The sequence below is a fragment of the Felis catus genome, chromosome B1 (genome assembly GCF_018350175.1).
Source record: "Felis catus isolate Fca126 chromosome B1, F.catus_Fca126_mat1.0, whole genome shotgun sequence".
Lineage (NCBI taxonomy): Eukaryota > Metazoa > Chordata > Mammalia > Carnivora > Felidae > Felis > Felis catus.
In genome coordinates, this window is record NC_058371.1 from 138,775,193 (window position 1) to 138,792,940 (window position 17,748).

Consider the following 17,748-nt stretch of genomic DNA (forward strand, 5'->3'; position numbering starts at 1 on the left):
GAAACCACCCATGTATTCTCTTTATCTATGAGTTTTCTTTTTTTCTTTCCTCTTCTTTTTTTTTGTTTTTTTTTTTACTTTTTTTTTGTTTTTTGCCTTTTTGTTAGATTCCATACAAAAGAGTGATCATATAGTATTTAAATGTCTTTCTCTGTCTGACTTATTTCACTTCGCATAATGCCCTTGAGGTCCATTATTGTTATTGCAAAAGCAAGATTCCATCTTTTCTATGACTGAATAATATTCCACTGTGTGTGTGTGTGTGTGTGTGTGTGTGTGTACACACACATCACAGTCTCCTTGTCCATTCACCCATTGGTAGATACTTAGGCTGTTTCTGTATCTTGGTTATTGTACATAATGCTGCAGTGAACATGGCAGGGCATGCATGTATCTTTTCAAGTTAGTGTTTTCATTTTCTTTGGACAAATTCCTAGAAGTGAGATTGTTGGATCATATGCTAGTTCTATTTTTAATCTTTTAAGGAACCTTCATACTGTGTTCCATAGTGGCTCCACCAATTTGCATTCCCATCAACAGTGCACAAGAATTCTCTTTTCTCCATATCCTTGCCAACATTCATTATTTCTTGTCTTGTTGATAACAGGCATTCCAACAGGTATGAGGTGTTACCTTATGGTGGTTTTAATTTGCCTTTCTCTGATGATTAATGATGTGAAGCATATTTTTATGTACCTGTTGGCTATGCGCATGTGTTCTTTGGAAAAACGTCTATTCAGATTTTTTGCCCATTTATTAATGAGACTGTTTGGTTTTTTTGCGTTTGAGTTGTATGAGTTCTTTATATATTTTGGATATTAGCCCCTTACCAGATATATGATTTACAAATATTTCCCATTAGGTAGGTGGTCTTTTCATTTTGCTGATGGTTTTCTTTTGCTGTGCAGTAGCTTTTTAATATGATGTAGCCCACTTGTTTATTTTTGCTTTTGTTGCTTTTGTTTTTGGTGTCAGATTCAAAAGCCATTGATATGACCTACGTCAAGGAACTTATTGCTTATGTTTTCTTTGGGAATTTTATGTTTCAAGACTTATGTTCAAGCCTTTAATCCATTTTGAGTTAATTTTTGTGTATGGTGTAAAATAGCATTTGAATTTCATCCTTTTGCATGTAGCTGTCCAGTTTTCCCAGCATCATTTACTGAAGAGACTATCCTTTCCCCATTGTATATTCTTGGCTCCTTTGTCATAAATTAATTGACCTTATAAACATAGGTTTATTTCTGGGCTATTTGTTCCATCGATCTATGTGTCTATTTTTGTGTCATCACCATACTGTTTAAATTACTATAACTTTATGATATAACTTGAAATACAGTAATATTTAGTATATATTCAGTATATAGCACCTCATATAAACTGAGAAAGAAGCTGGGCAAGGACAGAAGGAAAGGAAATAGAGAGTCAAGGAATTAGAGGTCACTTTAAAGTCATGAAAAGTCATGAAAAGACAGTAACTGAGCAAATAAACTTGAAGGATGGAAGGCTGGAGTCATAGAGTGTACCATCTTATCTTAGCCTGGCTTGTCTAGATAACAGAGCCTGAGGCCAAGCTCACATGCTAACTCTTCATTAGGGGGTGCTATCCTAAGGAAGCAGGAGTAAGGGAAACGGGAAATGAGGAGAGAAGGAGAAAAAGAAGATTCAAGGTGGTACGTTACCACTTTGTTCACAGATTCTAGAAAACAAATCTGTTTGCTGAGTCATACTAGAGCAGCCAGAATACAGAACCATTACATCTTTGAACAGCTTCGGGGTGGGCAGAAGAGGCAAGCAATTATCTGCTGGCTTCTTCCTGGTTCCTGTCTCTCAATGGTCAAAGTTGACTCCAGAGGGCATTAATTTTAGTGTATCTCTAGGATATGTTTTAGGCCCCCTCTAGGCAGCAGCTAGGGAAGCTAGAACTTTGGTTCCAGACAGGTGAAACGTGGGAGTTGGAATAGCTGAAGCTACCTCTACAGTGGGTGTTACAGAGGCTATGCTGGTCTGTTCCTCACTTCAGAGGAGGCTGAAGTCAGTGGCAGTATTAGCCTAGGCTATACATCGATGGGAAAGGCATGAGCCACTGTTATGACCATTTGTGTCTGAGAAGCAAGGCAAGGGGCTGAAGCCTTGGGGGCAGGGAGGGCTGAGCTGATCTGGGGTGCACATATACTATCTGAATCAGTGATTTTATTTATTTATTCACATTTATTTTTTAATGTTTATTTATTATTTTGAGAAAAAGAGAGAGAGAGAGAGAGAGAGAGAGAGAAAGAGAGAATGCGTAGGGGAAGAGTATAGAGAGAGGGAGACACAGAATCCAAAGCAGGCTCCAGGCACTGAGCTGTCAGCACAGAGCCCAACATGAGGCTCAAACTCATGAACAGTGAGATCATGACCTGAGCCAAATTCAGACACTTAACCGACTGAGCCACCCAGGTGTCCCTGAATCAGTGATTTTAGAGGAGATTCCAGATTTGACTATGGTAGTGAAAGGCTGAAGCTGAATGGAGATGAAGGGTATTGGATATGAGGACTAAGGAATTGTGAGGTCAAAGCTTTGAATGGAAAGTCTACGTTGACTTTGAAATAGCATAGGATGGTGGGATTCCAAACACCGTGAGTTAATGTATAGTTAATATACATTGGCTGTATTATTGAATGAGCCTCCATAAACAGAAAAAAAATCACTGTTTAGGAAAGTCAACACACTATGGACTGAAATTAAGTATATGTAGATAAAACTAAAATGGAATGTATTTATATGTTAGTCTTTTATAGTAAAACTTACTATTATCTGATTGTTAATTAAGCAGATTATTAACCTGTAAGTTAATTGTGTCATTATTCCACACAACTGTTTTTATTCCAGAGGGAAAATCAAGAACATATTTCAAATTCTTTCTACAGAACTTTGGAAACCTAAGTACAGTTCTTCTGGGTAATAAGTCATAGCTCACTCTATCCTGAGGATTTGGGCCTGCCATGGGTGCTGTGGGAGACACAGCAAAGATGAACCAGATGAACCATGCCCTCCAGGTATTTACAGTCAAGCAGGGGTGATAAGAAATGTATATAGATAACAAAAATATAAAGTAGAAAGTGGCAAATAGCATAAAAAAGGCTGAGATAAAGTGCAGTGCTATGAGAGTTCTGAAGGCATGTACCTAGAAGCAATGAGGGAGGCCTTGGAAAGAGAGAGAGAGAGAAGGATGGAAGGGAGGGAGAGAGGGAGGAAGGCAGGAAGGACAAGATCTTGGGGAAATTTAGAATGAGTGGAAATAGGGTGGAGGAGGGAAGACTCTCAAGGAGAGCATGGGCAGGACACTGGTCAGTTCCAAATGGGGGACACATGTAGGCCCTGGCTGCTGCCTAAAGGGACTGGGAAACCAGTCAAATGTACTCTGGACTTAATGTGCATGGGGTTCATTCTCCTCTCCTTCAGGAATCAGCAGGGAGGGATTTGGGAAATGAGAGGCCATTGTCCCCCCTGAAGAGACAAGGGTGGAACGGAGGACTGTGCTCCCGGAGCTGGGCCGGAAGATTGTGTGATGTTAGTAGTGTGTTTCCACAGAGGAAATAGAGACACCGACTGCAGGGGGCTCTCTCTCAAGTCTCTAGTGTCTTTGTAAGCAAAAAAAAAAAAAAAAAAAAAAAATATATATATATATATGTGTGTGTGTGTATATATATATATACACACACACACATATATATAACATTATATAACATAACGTATTATGTATATTATATGTATATATTGTATATACATTATATATATTATATTAGGTATATAAACTTGCACATATGTATAAATTCATGTTTTCATTTATAAAATAGAGGCAGTAGATAGTGAAGGGGAATTTTTGATTCTTTTCTACATATTAAAAAGATTTCAGCTATGTATGTACGTACTGAACATGTAAGAATTGCTATAACAAAGTCCCTGCGTGTTTGCTATAACAAAGACCCTGAGGTCTGATAGAAGAGAGGCAGACAGTTAACAAGCATTTGTGACTTGAGGCAGCACGCTGCTTTGGGATCCTAGAGGACAGAGCCACTATCCTGCAGAATCAGTGAAACGTCATGGAAGAAATAAGTGGCTTTGAGGCAAATAAATGGATTGTTGGCTGCAGGGAGGTTGGAGACTGAAAGACTGTGGTGGAATCATTTGGCCCTGTTTTATGACCATATCGAGTGATGCTGGCATCTGGAGAGGAGGAGCACCAAAGGCAAACAGTAGTTTTTTTCCTGGGTCAGGGTTTGGCAAAGCTAATATGGAAGAAGGGCACGGTGACCTGAGGTTCTAGCCTTAGCAATGGAAATGGCTGCGCGCAGGGTCAGTGCAGTAAGATAAACAAGACAGAAGACAAAAGGAAGAGGAAAGGAAGGAAGGGAGTAAAAATCAAAGAGATGGTGAGAAACTGGAGGGTGGTTTTGACCCTCCCACATCCTCAGATCTCCTGGTGATTCTTAAGAGAGAGCTCAGCTTGAGCCTGGGGATGCTCTGAGCTGGGGCTTAAATGTAGTAAGCACGAAGCTGAGCTGATGGGGTGGCCTGACAGAAGTCTGTGTGCAAGGGCAACTAGGGAGTCTCCCATGAGGCAATTTATCCCAAGATAATAGGATTCAGGCTGGATGAGCTTGAACCAGAACTTAGTCATGCAGGGGCTTGGGAGTCTGACTTCAGCACGGAAGCATTACTGTCCCCTTGGATGCAGGTCCCTGTGAGAAAGAGAAAGTGGGAACAATCTAGAGATTTTGTAAATTCAAGGCTGCCTGATACTTCCCCGAACTGCATATAACACAAAGACGTGTATTTTACCCCCCAAATCTCCATGGGCTACCTCTGAGCTTTGACACCATGAAAGCCCTAGTGCTCCGGTGATAGTGTTTGGCAGAGACCATGACTCCCAGGCATACCCAGTGGAAGAACAGAGGCATACCCAGTGGAAGAGGGTTTATTCATGAATCCAGGTCCTGCACCACCAGTAGGCCCAGAGAAACCTTGTGGAGGTGACCTGGAGGAGGCTGTGCTCCACCGTCAATGACCAGGGAAGCAAGTGGATTTCGGTCTTCTTACTCTCTCAATAGAGGCAGAAGTCAAGACTTTAGGCTCTGGAATTAGACAGATCACCTTCTGCAATGTATTAGTTCTACGAACTTGATCAAGTTATTTAACTCTTTGAGCTTGCTTCCTGAGGTTGGCTGCCCTCTTCGAATTGACATAGTAAATGAGAAATTGCACGTATGCCTTTAACACATGGCACAGAGTCAGACCACACGCACAGTTCCCTCTGTCTGAAGGCTCTTCCTCCTCACCCCTTGCTGACTCTTAATCATCGTAAATTTAAATGTTATTGTTTTCAGAGAAGTCATCGAGGAGCCCTCACAGCAGACTCTAGATTGCCTACCCAACATCCATTGCCACTTTATCCTCTTTGTTTGGGTATCAGCTCCTCAAAAAGTACAATTCTGAAAAGTTCAAGGGCAGATTCCGAACAGTCCAAGCCAGTTTTGGTAATCCTCCTTCCGCGCCCAGAATTTAAGTGTGGGCACGTGACTCAGTCTGAACTAATGACAGGTGAGAGGAAGTCTGCTTGGAGGTTCTAAGAAAGATGTGTCCACTCTTGAAAAGAGACAGACTTTGCTACTATTGGGCATTGTCAGGATTACCTCTCAGAACAGGGGCTGGCCCAGCCATCCTGGGACCATGGTGGGAGGTGGAGGCCGACCCAGGTACAAAGTTGGCGTGCTGGAAATGGCAGGGAGAATAACAGAAACAGCCCAGGTCTACCCTGACATCACTGCTGAATTTACCCAGCCAGAGCCTCTCAACCTTGGGATGTCTAGTCACATGAAATGGTAAATTCCCTTGTTATTTAAGACATTTTAAACTCGGTTAGTTATTGATTGTAGTCTTCTGCATCTGAATTATAACCCCATATTTTTTGCTCTCATATCATTTTCTTTCATAGCATTTTTTTTTAACATATATGCTGCTTTTGTGCTTATTGATTTGATACCTATTTCCCCCACTGGACTGTAGATTCTAAATTACCAAGATAATGTGTTGATTTTGAATTCCCAAATTTTAGCATCTGGCCTGAGGCATGGGAGCTGCTTAAGCACATTTGTTGAAGTAATGGATAACACCTCAAACACAGTCACTTTTCTCCTCCTCCTCCTCACCATCCTAGGATTGCTGGGAGGGAGTTTAAGATCCCCCTCCAGCTCTGACTAGCTGGGTGACCCCTGGCAGGACCCCATCAGTGGTTTTCAAGCTTTCGCCTCCAGGAATGGTAAGAAAATACATATTACATGGTTGACCAGATATACATATATACACATATTTAACCGAAAAGAAAGATATACAGAGCATATTTACTCTTATTACGCATGATGTATTCTGATATTTTTATTCTATTTCCTTAAAAATGTGGACCCATTAATTAGCAATCTACTATTTCCCCCCAAAATGAGGTAAATGAAACGTAAGGACTTTGAAAATGCAATTTTCTTCTTTTTGTTGTTAAACGGTTCATAAAGATCCACTCTGTTGACTTAGAAGTTCATTATTACAGTGACTTCACAAAGACTTAATTATTTTTCCTTTTCCTGTAGAATCCTTCCCCAGACCATCTCCTCTAGTTGGGCTATTTTGAAGGCCTGCATAAAATGGAAAGTCTCTGGCATGTGTTCATGAAAAAGTACTTTGCACTTTTGCTTATTTTTTTTTTTCAGTTAGTACAAAAACAAACAAGACTACATTCTTCCCCCTCTGAAATTTAATGGTCCCATTCAACATATTTTACATCGGCCTCGTTTCTATATAAGTTTATATATGTACCAGTGCAGTCCAGTGTTACATGAGTCCCACCGCCGCCATGTGGTTTAAAACCCAAGAGAGTTGGGTTCTGACATTCTCTAGGTGCACAGTGAAGAATAAAAACTCACTGTACTTCCCATTCCTCAACACAGAAACTGCCCTTGTCCACGGTGGGTTTGCCAGTGAAATTCCTCTGGGGGCAGGAGGAAAGGGGAAAGCCACACGAAGATCTCACAACTCCAGAGCACAGCAAATAATGCGGTATATATATATATTTAGAAAACCATAATGCAAGCCTGGGGGGTGGGGAACCCCCCAAAACAAAAAAAAAAACCCATGTAATCAAAAGGCCATACCAGCCTGAGTGATCCCTGCTAAAGGACCTACAGATTCCGAACTGGCAAACTAGATGCGAGTTATGGCTCCAGAGTCCCGGAAGAGCGCATCTCCAGGCTGCTCCGAGGTCACGTGTCTTCTAGAAGGGCATTGGTGTGACCCAGGAGAGCCCGTCCAGGATACGTGCGCCTGTTTGCGCTCTGGGAGGGAAGGCGAGGTGGGATGGAGCTTGGCCGGGAAAACAGACCAGAGAGGGGTGGGAGGAGAGGGAGGGGAAGGAAAAGATGAACACGTCCCTGAACTTTCCTCTCCCCTCGTCCCACACACTTGAAATAGAAATAATAATAACAACATAAAAAACGCTTTACAACCACGATGTTATCTCCCTACTTAAGTTGCCTCACTCTGGAGGGTATGGGGTATAAAGTGCAGACTGCGGCTACTGCCGCTAGCTTGTCTCGGGAGTAAAGGTTCTGGCCGGTGTGGGTGCGCGCGCGGGTGACCCCACCTTTTGGGAAGCCGGCTCCCGGCTCTTCCACGCAGTAGCCCCGGCTGACCCTCCCCCCTCCCCTTCCTCCTCTCCTCCCTCCTTCCCTCCCTCCCTCCTTGCGCGTCTGCTCTGCACCGGCCCCCGCGGAGGAGGCAGGCGGCAGCACCCAAGCCGCCGCAGCTCCTGCCCGCAGCGCGCTCGCCCGCGCCCGCGGATCCCACGTAGCCCGATCGGCGGCAGAGGCGGCCCCGGGCCCGCGCCGCGCGCCCTGCGCACGGCCCGGGCTCGCTGAGCTGCCCAGCGCCGCAGGCGGCTGGGGAGGGAGGCGCGGGAGACGACGCGGAGACGCAGGGGCGGCGGCGCCAAGGTGACAAGCTGCGCACCTGGAAAGTTACCCGGCTGTCTGGTGAGGTTCGCGGGCGGAAGGTTTGGGCGCCCGGGGCAGCGCAGGCGGGGGACGGGGTCGGGGCGCGCGCGTGTGCCTGCCGTGCGTGCACTGCGAGCTGTGCGCTTCCGTTCCACACCCCGCCGGTCTCGTGCATGTGCTGTTTGTGTGTGGACGTGTGCACGCGTTGCGTTTGCTTGGTGTGGCAGCCTTCCGTGAGCTCCCGGAGGCGAGGGAAGGCTACTTGATTTTAAGAAGCTTGGCTGGGGGCGGCAGGGGAGAGCTCAGCCCCAGTGGGGATTCCTCAGGGTTGTCAAGCCTTGAGCTCCGAGCAGAACGGCGGTGGAGACTGTCGCTCCGGGCGGGGGGCTAGGCGCTGCTGTCCGGGCGTGCGCTCCAAGCGTCGCCTAGCCCTGGGGAGCTGCTAGGAGACAAGTACTCGGGCAAGGACTTTATGAGTCCTTGTAAACTTGTGTGGGTGTTCTGTGGCACTCCCAGCACCGTGAGGCGCTTTCACATCGCTTGCTCTGTATTTCCCAGTGATGAAAAATCAAGAGCAGACAAACAGAAAACAATAAGCCAGCCACTTAGGGGATGAGAGAGAAAGCAGTGGGTTCAAGTTGAAGAACTAGGGTGCGAACGCATGGCAGTTGAGGCCAGAGATGAGACTGGAAAGAAACAACTCGGGCAGAATTAACAAGTAGAAAGGTCTGATAGGAGCCTTGGTGTCCTGATGTTCACCTTGTTCTCAAAGTTCCTAGGGGCTTTTTTATTATAAAGGAAGAGAGCAGCATACAGCGTCCCCCCCCCCCCCCCAACCCCAGTTCCTTACAAATTATTGTCTCTTTTCTTTGCAAGTTTCTATTTAACTACCGGACAAGGTGCTCATCCCACATAGAATACAGTATCTGTTGCCAGCAGTCCTGTTTAGTGTGACACGGGAGAGTATGAACTAATACGGTGGAGAATCTCTTTGGAGAATTAGAGGCCATCCTCCCTACTGAAATGTGTAACTGAGAATAAAATACACGAAACGATGGTACGCAGAGATCTCTCTCTTCCGTGTGAAATCGTTAACTCCAGTCCTCTGGAATCCTTACAGAATCCTTACAAGTGAGGCTAATTCACCACACAGTGAAGGCTTATGTTGCTTGGATGTTACCCAAATCTTTTGATCTCATAGTGTCTTGCTTCCTCTGGGCCGTTTTCCTATCAATTATTTCCTCTTCTATGTTTTCACCCACTCTGTCTATCTTCACTGCTTCATTATTACAGGCTTACAAAGACTCTCAAGTTTCCACTGTTCTAAAAATCCATTTCATGAACCAAGATACCATCTTGAAATCCCTACTCTTAGCATTAGCTCTTGTCAGCTCCTTTGTCATTGGCTTTCTATCCCAACTCTTGTGCGAAAGGCTAAATCCACTGCTTTTCCCTCTGGTGTAATTTGTTTTGATGTATCTGTGGGATGTGAACCGCAGCCTGCTTACCTCTTGAAAACCTTATCTTCATGGCCTCTGTGATACTTCTCCTCGATCTCTTACTTGTGCTAGCATTCCTTCCCTGTCTTTGTTATTTGCTTCTCCTGCACTTCTATAAATAATATCCACAGGTATTTTCTAGATGTATTTATAGAATAACAGAGGCGTTCCTTTCTTTTCTCCCTTAGTGATCTCATCTGCTAATGGGACTTCAACCTCTCACCTCTGTAAAGCAGTCTCTTGCCTTGAGCTCTTTTTTTTTTTTTTTTTTGCTACTATCTGCTACACATTTCTACCTTGATGACATTCAGGCACCTTGCACTCAACATGTATAAATTCAGCCGGATTACTGTCTCATAAAGTGCACTCATTCCTCTGAATTAAGACAGTGTCACAATACTCAGCCCATAGGTGGTGCTCTATTCAGTTTTGAATGAATGAATGAGTTAATAGTAGTGCCTTCCTCCAAGCCTTCTAAGATCAAAATATTGAATTATTTTTTTTTTAACCTCCCTCTGTGTGCACCCATTTAATCACCACATTGAGGGATTCAACCCCTGCAGGATTCCTCCCACCTTTGCCATATTTTACCGTGAATCCACTCACACCCTTTTCCACTTTTGCCAAAACAATAGCTTCTTCTTAGCATATCTCTAGTTTTTCTTTCAAATGTCATATAGGCCTAGACACTCTTTCTCTCCTCATGGACAGTCTCCTGGGCCCTTTCATCCACTACTTCAGCTTCAGCCTCTACTTAGGTATCAAAGATTGCTACATATTTTCAGCTCCCCCCTTCTGGGTTTCTAGTCCCTCATATCTTACTGTCTACCGAACTCCTCCACACCAAAGTTTCCATGGGTCCTTCAAACTGAGTGTGTCCAGGGGCGCCTGGGTGGCTCAGTCGGTTAAGCGGCCGACTTCAGCTCAGGTCATGATCTCACGGGTCCGTGAGTTCAAGCCCCGCGTCGGGCTCTGTGCTGACAGCTCAGAGCCTGGAGCCTGTTTCGGATTCTGTGTCTCCCTCTTTCTGACCCTCCCCCATTCATGCTCTGTCTCTCTCTGTCTCAAAAATAAATAAACGTTAAAAAAAAAATTAAAAAAAAAAAAGCTGAGTGTGTCCAAAGTTAAACTCACTGTCTTAGGCCTCCAAGATGCTCCTCATTTTGGTTAATGACATCACCTCTTACCCAGTTGCCACAATGGAAATTTCCAAATCTTTGTTCTCTTTCTTCTTATCACCACTCAAATTCCATCAGTTATAATCTCTTGACCTACCTGTATGGAATTACATTTCTCTGTCTTGGCCTGTCTATATGATACTCCAGCACCCCAAAATAGCTGAATGGAACGCCACCACATTTGGCAGTGAACATATAGGATAAGTGGCATTTGTAAAATTCACTATGAACATTCTGTTGGGTGGAGAGACACTTCGAAGAGAATCAACCTCAGGAGTAGCTGAAACTGTAGCTCATATGACTGCCCGACAAGGGAAGATTATTCTCCAAACTAATATGTTGTGGATAGAGAAAAATATCAGTAGATTGAAAACTGAGCCCCAGGTCATCAGTTACAAGGTCAGATGGGCAGATGCTTTTAATTGTGGCATTGATGGAATTGAGCTGTTCTCACAAGGGCAGCTCTGTGTGCTTTCCTTCAGGGAGAAGAAGCAGGGATTTACATATTTAGTGATGGTTAATTATTTTCTAAAAGAACTTTGTTGAAACAAAGTTAAGGATAACACCAAATGCATCAGTTTCATATAGACTTAGAAGACCGTGTAATTCACTCCTCTGATTTCAGGGTAAAGTACCCTTATCTTGGAAAAGAATCTATTCTGTGTTTCATGATTTATTAAAGGGAAGCAAATTGCAGCGTTACCTATAGCCACAACTTTTACCAAATCCCTGATGATCATGTTTTTCTCTTCTGGCTACCATGGAGATGATCCATTTTTATATTGAGTTCAAGAAGTTCAAGACGCTAGAATAGGGTTGGGGCTATGGCCTTATCCTGTCCTGAGCACCTTTTACTTGGGTTGGTGCAATAACCTCTTACTGTTTCTCGTCCTCTATGCTCTTTTCACTCCATTCTATATTTATAGCCAATAAAATTATTTTATTTTTCTCAAGGGCACATCTGACCACACCACATAACTTGAAAAACACTTGACCTCCACTAAAATCCAGATACCATCACATGGTATATGAAGTTCTTCTGCATCTTATTCCTGCATCGGACTTTTCATTTCTCATGACTCTCTTCCTCCTGTCATGCATTTCAGCTATTTCCTGGGTATGCCGTCAGCCTTTTTGCATTCACTCCTTAATACATGTTCTTTTTTTTTTTAATTAATAGACTTTAGTTTTTAGAGCAGTTTTAGGTTTATAGAAAAATTAGGTGAAAAGTACAGTTTGCATATATTCCCCTGCCCCCCCCATCCTCTATTCTTAACATCTTGTATCAATGTAGTACATTTATTATAATTGATGAACCAGAATTGATACGTGATTATTGACTAAAGTACCTAGTCTGCCAAAGCGTTCATTCTTTGTGTTGTACCTTCAGTGGGGTTGGACAAATGTATAAGACATGTATCCACCATTACAGCATCACACAGAGTAGTTTCACTACCCTAAGATTCCCCCATACTCCGTGTATTCATTCCTCCCTCTCTCTCGCCAAGTCCCTGCAATCACTGATCTTTTTACTGTCTCTAAGTTTTGTCTTTTCCAGAATGTCATATAGTTGGAATCATGCAGTATGTAGATTTTTCAGATTGACTAATTTCATTTAGTAATATGTATTTAAAGTTCCTTCATGTCTTTTCATGGCTTCATACTTACTACTTTTCAGCCCTGAATAATATTCCATTGTCTAGATACACCATGGTTCGGTATATCTAGATATACCTTCCGTCTGTTCATTGAAGGACATCTTGATTGCTTCCAGGTTGTGACAGTTATGGATAAAGTTACTATAAATATCTATGTGCAGGTTTTGGTGTGGACATACATTTTCATATCAGTCAAATTAACACCAAGGAGCATGATTGCTGGATTATCTGATTATTTAGCTTTGTTTATTTTTATTTATTTTTTTTTAATTTTTTTTTTCTCAACGTTTATTTATTTTTGGGACAGAGAGAGACAGAGCATGAATGGGGGAGGGGCAGAGAGAGAGGGAGACACAGAATCGGAAACAGGCTCCAGGCTCTGAGCCGTCAGCCCAGAGCCTGACGCGGGGCTCAAACTCACAGACCGCGAGATCGTGACCTGGCCGAAGTCGGACGCTCAACCGACTGCGCCACCCAGGCGCCCCTGATTATTTAGCTTTGTAAGAAACTCCCAAACTGCCTTCTAAAGTGACTATAATTTCACATTCTTATTAGCAATGAATGAGAATCCTTGCTGCTCCGTGTCCCCAGAATTTGGTGTTGTCAGGGCTTGGATTTTGGTCATTCTGATAAGTGTGTAGTGGCATCTTACTGTTGGTTTAATTTGAGATTCTCTCATGACAGATAACGTTGAACACCTTTTCATATGCTTACTTTCCACGTGTGTATCTTCTGTGGTGAGGTATCTGTGTATATTTTTGCCCGTTTTTCAACTAGATTGTTTGCTTTCTTATTGTTGAGTGCTAAGAGTTCTTTGTATATTTTGGATCCTTGTCCTTTATTAGATATGTGCTCTGCAAATGCTTCCTCCCAGTCTGTGGCTTGTCATTGCATCCTCTCAACAGTGTCTTTGCAGAGCAGATGTTTTAAATGCTAATGAAGTTCACCTTATAATTTTTTTCCTTTCATGGATTGTGCTTTTGGTGTTTTATCTAAAAAGTCATCACCGAGCGCATTTAGAGTTTTGCCTATATTGTCTACTAGCAGTTTTATGGTTTTGTGTTTTACATTTAGGTCTTTGAAATATTTGAGGATAATTTTTGTGAAAGATGTAAGGTCCTTGTCTAGATTAATGTGTGCACACGAGTATGGGTGGTTGTCCAATTTGTTAAAAAACCATCCTTTTCCCATTGAACTACTTTTGTTCTTTGTCAAAGGTCAGTTAACTATATTTGTCCGAGTCTATTTCTGAGCTCTAGTGTGTACCATTAACCTATTGGTCTATTCTTTAACTGATATCACACTGTCTTAATTACTGCAAGCTTTATAGTACGTCTTTCTTTCTTTCTTTCTTTCTTTCTTTCTTTCTCTCTTTCTTTCTTAATAATAAGTCTTAAAGTCTGGAGGCATCACCACTGACTTTGTTCTCCTATAATATTGTGTTTATTTAGTACGCACTCTTTGATCAATAAGTTTTTCTACTGAGTTATTTTGTTGGGTGATGTTAACAAGTAATAATAGCAATGTTTGATATGGTTTATCTCATTTGACCCTCTAATAACTCTAAATGATATGTATAGTCATTGTATCTGCCTGTAGCTCTATGTGTCTGTCTATCTCTTCTATTATTGACACTTGAGCCCACGTCATGCCCAAGGGCATATATATACTAAGTGAAAATGCTCGGATTGAGACTCTGGCTGTGTAACTTTAGCCAGCACTATACCATCTCCCATATTTACAGATATATATATTTATATCAGACTCCAGATGGGGGAGAGAGAGAAATAGATATTATCTAGATCAGAGCCAAGATTTTGGTTTCAAACTACTGTAGAGCTGGAGGAAAAACAGACAACAAAACCTAATTCCTCCCACGCTGGCAGTCAGGTGTTAAGCCACCTGCAAGAGCCTTCAGGGTTTTGCTTTTCCTGTGTCTTTTCTAGTTACTTCTCGTAATGACATTTCCGAAGTAGTTATCACATTAACGTAATAATAATTAAAAAAATTATGTAGGTTTCCTCTCTTCCTGCCAAATGCCACAATGCATTCTATTCCTCTTGCCTGTTTCTGGGTACAGAAGAATACTGCATTCACAGTGAGTCATGTTTTTTTATTGTCTTCAAAAACAGTTAGGCAGGCCCCTTTGGTTTCAGGATTACACTGCAATATGTGAAAACAGGTAGGGACAGCAGGAGGGAATTATGAAGCTTGAGGAGTCCTTGCAATCCTGTAACCTGGGCTGGGTCATTTGTGATGCTTTCTGGTCTCCATGTTTTGGTGGAGTTTCCCTTATCAGGGTAGATTTCCCTAAGATATTCCAGAATGACTTCTTTTCTTCATGGAAGAGATAAACCAGGTCGAGTTTAAGTTCCCCTAACCCCAGGGAGTAATTGGCATCTTTAAAGACTTCTTGTCTGGAAGGCATGCAGCATGCTAGACTTTGTCCCATCCAGCAATGATTTCTTCTGGAAGTTTCCTTGCACCAAGACACTCGGCGCCTTGTCTCCAGCCACACACTGTGAGAGCTCCCCGGTGCCTGCTGTGTGCCAAATATTGTACAGGATACCTAACAAATGTAATCTTCATAATAATCCTATGAGCTGGGTATGACTTTCTAGATTGGAAAACCAATCTAGGATCCTAAGGCGTTTGTAGAAGGCTACGCAGCCGGGAAAGGGCAGATTGTTTTCCTACCCCGGCTGGCTTGACTCCATTACTCATGTGAAATTCTGATTTTCATCTCCAGGCTCATTTCCTTTTACATCATGTCTTGCCCCCTGATTCTAAGAATGACTCTATTAACCCACAGTTTCTGGATCGATGGAGAAACAGCTTCTGTTGCCAGCAATACATTCTCCTTGTGGCTAGCAATACATTTTTGAGAAATAGATTACCTATCTTAGTGACGAATATAGGAAACAGAATGAATCTAATTAGGTTTTGTGCAACCAAACACTTGTCTTGGCTTGAGGGACAAGAACATTTAAATGAGTGAACGAAGTAAGAAATCAGACTTAGTATTGAGCCATTCGGGAACTTACTTATGTATCTTAGTCACTTGAAAGATGAGCTAGGTACTCTTGTTTCACCCCTCTTTGGAATTCTAAATAGCTTGAAAGATTTACACAGCTTCTAAACTGTCTTCATGAAAACCAGAGGATGGTTAGTGTTTGGGGAGAATTTAACACCTACCTAACTGTGTTTCAGGTTTGTCAAATTATTGGATCCGGACAGAATATTTTGAACACCGTACATACAGCAAAAATGTTTCTAAAGCCTTTTCATGTTTAGAATGCTAGCCCTGTTTTCTCTGTCAAGTTTATTGCAAATTCATGGAGTTATGCCCCTGATATAATACATGACAGTTAGGTTTTAGTAAACAATTGTTCTATGAATAAAGATTGAGTTAGTTTGGGGAGCCTGGGTGATTTAGTCAGTTAAGTGTCTGACTTCGGCTCAAGTCACGAGCTCATGGTTCATGGGTATAAGACCAACTTGGGGCTTTGTGCTGACAGCTCCGACCCCCCTCCTCCACAAACTCACACGCTTTCTCTTTCTCTCCCAAAAATAAATAAACATTGAAAAAATTAAAAAAAAAAGATTGAGTTAGTTTAATATTACATTTGAAGGTTTTTATGCTCATTTTTCTTTATAAAGCAGCTCCTTTTCCTCTGACCATTCCCCTCCTTCCATCCTGCCGTGGTTAGGAATGCTTGTCCATGGACCCAAAAAGCATGTCTGGAAGATGCTCACTGCTGCGTGTTAAAAACTTGTGCACACATTAATTTAAGAAACCTCTGGGGGCACCCATCTCATGCCTGTCATTCAGAATCTCATTCAAGTTCATTCCTAGGTCCCAATCTAACATCTTCTGAATTGCTTGTTTGGGATACAGGGGTGTCCAGGGCCACCACTATGAATTCTAGTCTCCTCAACCTTTTTATATATTCTTAATATATAAGAATAATAAATGCTGCCAAGTCAAGAGAAACTTAGAGATTAAACCTGCCACATCTCTGCTACATAGTAAGGCAATTCTCTGGAGGCTAATGTTTATTAATGACTACTTGGAACTTGAATTCTATGAGGACTATCTGGGTATTGCAAGATTACTTTTACAAGTACATTTATTTTCTGTTTGTACCATCCATCTTAGGTGATATGCATTGGCTACTTGGTTGCATCTGTTTGAGGCTTAGAGGCTGTCTTACATCTTTCCATGTATGCCTTTATTGTTTTAGAGATCACGACTATTCTGGGAGAGCTAGCAATATCAGTCTAAGCATTTCATTTCTCCTTGAGTTTGAAATTTGGAGGGAGAGAGGGGCAAGAATGTGTGGCTTATATAACTACAAAGTTTCGTCTAGCTCTTTGGATATTATATAATGAGAGGTAATTTAAGCTTAGTTTACAAGTGTTATTATGCTTCTTGAATTAAGGCTGTCAAAAATTGCACATGCACAAGTATGAAGTTTAAATAGGTAGCCTAAAAAGACTTAAACCTTATGGTAATTAATCAAAGCAGTATTTTCCAAACTCACCGTTTCAAGTTCTCTTCTGTGGTCTTGCTCAGGTCTGCTTAGTATCTACAGATGATTTTTATTTTTATTATTTATTTTTTTAGAACTTTTAAAGGGTTTATTTGTTTTTGAGAGAGAAAGAGTCAGAGAGAGAGACAGAGAGAGATACAGAGAGAGAGAGAGAGAGAGAGAGAGAGAGAGGGACAGGGTGTGAGCGGGGGAAGGGGCAGAGACACAGGGAGACACAGAATCCGAAGCAGGCTCCAGGCTCTGAGCTGTCAGCACAGAGCCCCACTCTGGGCTCCAACCTGCAAACTGTGAGATCATGACCTGCGCCAAAGTTGGATGCTTAACTGACTGAGCCACCCAGGCGTCCCTCTGTAGATGATTTTTAAGAAATTTTCATTGAACTGACTCAGTAAATCTAAATGCCTAGTTTATCTTTCACTTAAGCAATAATGTCAATGAAATCGCAACTTTGTGGGGGCAATTATTTATATTTCTAATGAATGTTAAAATAAACACATAGCTTTGAACTAAACAACAACAACAACAACAACAACACATTCTGAATCAACTAAAATCACCCTGATGATCCTGATTTGTGTATCACATTCTGAGATTTGCTGGATTAGTGACCATTTTGGGGACTTCACTGAGCATATTCCTAATAGGAAAAGAATGAGCTCTGCGCTCATACTTCATCATATTTTGGACAACCTTGGCTTTAGGATATAAAGTAAAAGAAGTCAAAGAATCCGCATGCCTCTGTTTTACTTTCTAGTAACTGCCACCCAGCACTTTTTAACAGCGAGCCCTATCCGAAATGCAAGACATACTCGGTCCATAGAGCGGGAGCAAAGTG

General features: G+C 42.2%; 1 protein-coding gene across 3 annotated transcripts in view; it reads left to right on the plus strand.

Moving 5' to 3' along the window:
* Positions 1-7,928: 7,928 nt before the first annotated feature.
* Positions 7,929-17,748, plus strand: part of PRKG2 (protein kinase cGMP-dependent 2) — a 105,069-nt gene continuing 95,249 nt past the window's right edge. For all 3 annotated transcript variants that reach the window (XM_023252999.2, XM_023252998.2, XM_023253000.2), the window contains exon 1: positions 7,929-8,064. The gene's annotated coding sequence lies outside the window, so the exon portion shown is untranslated. The remainder of the gene's footprint in view (positions 8,065-17,748) is intronic.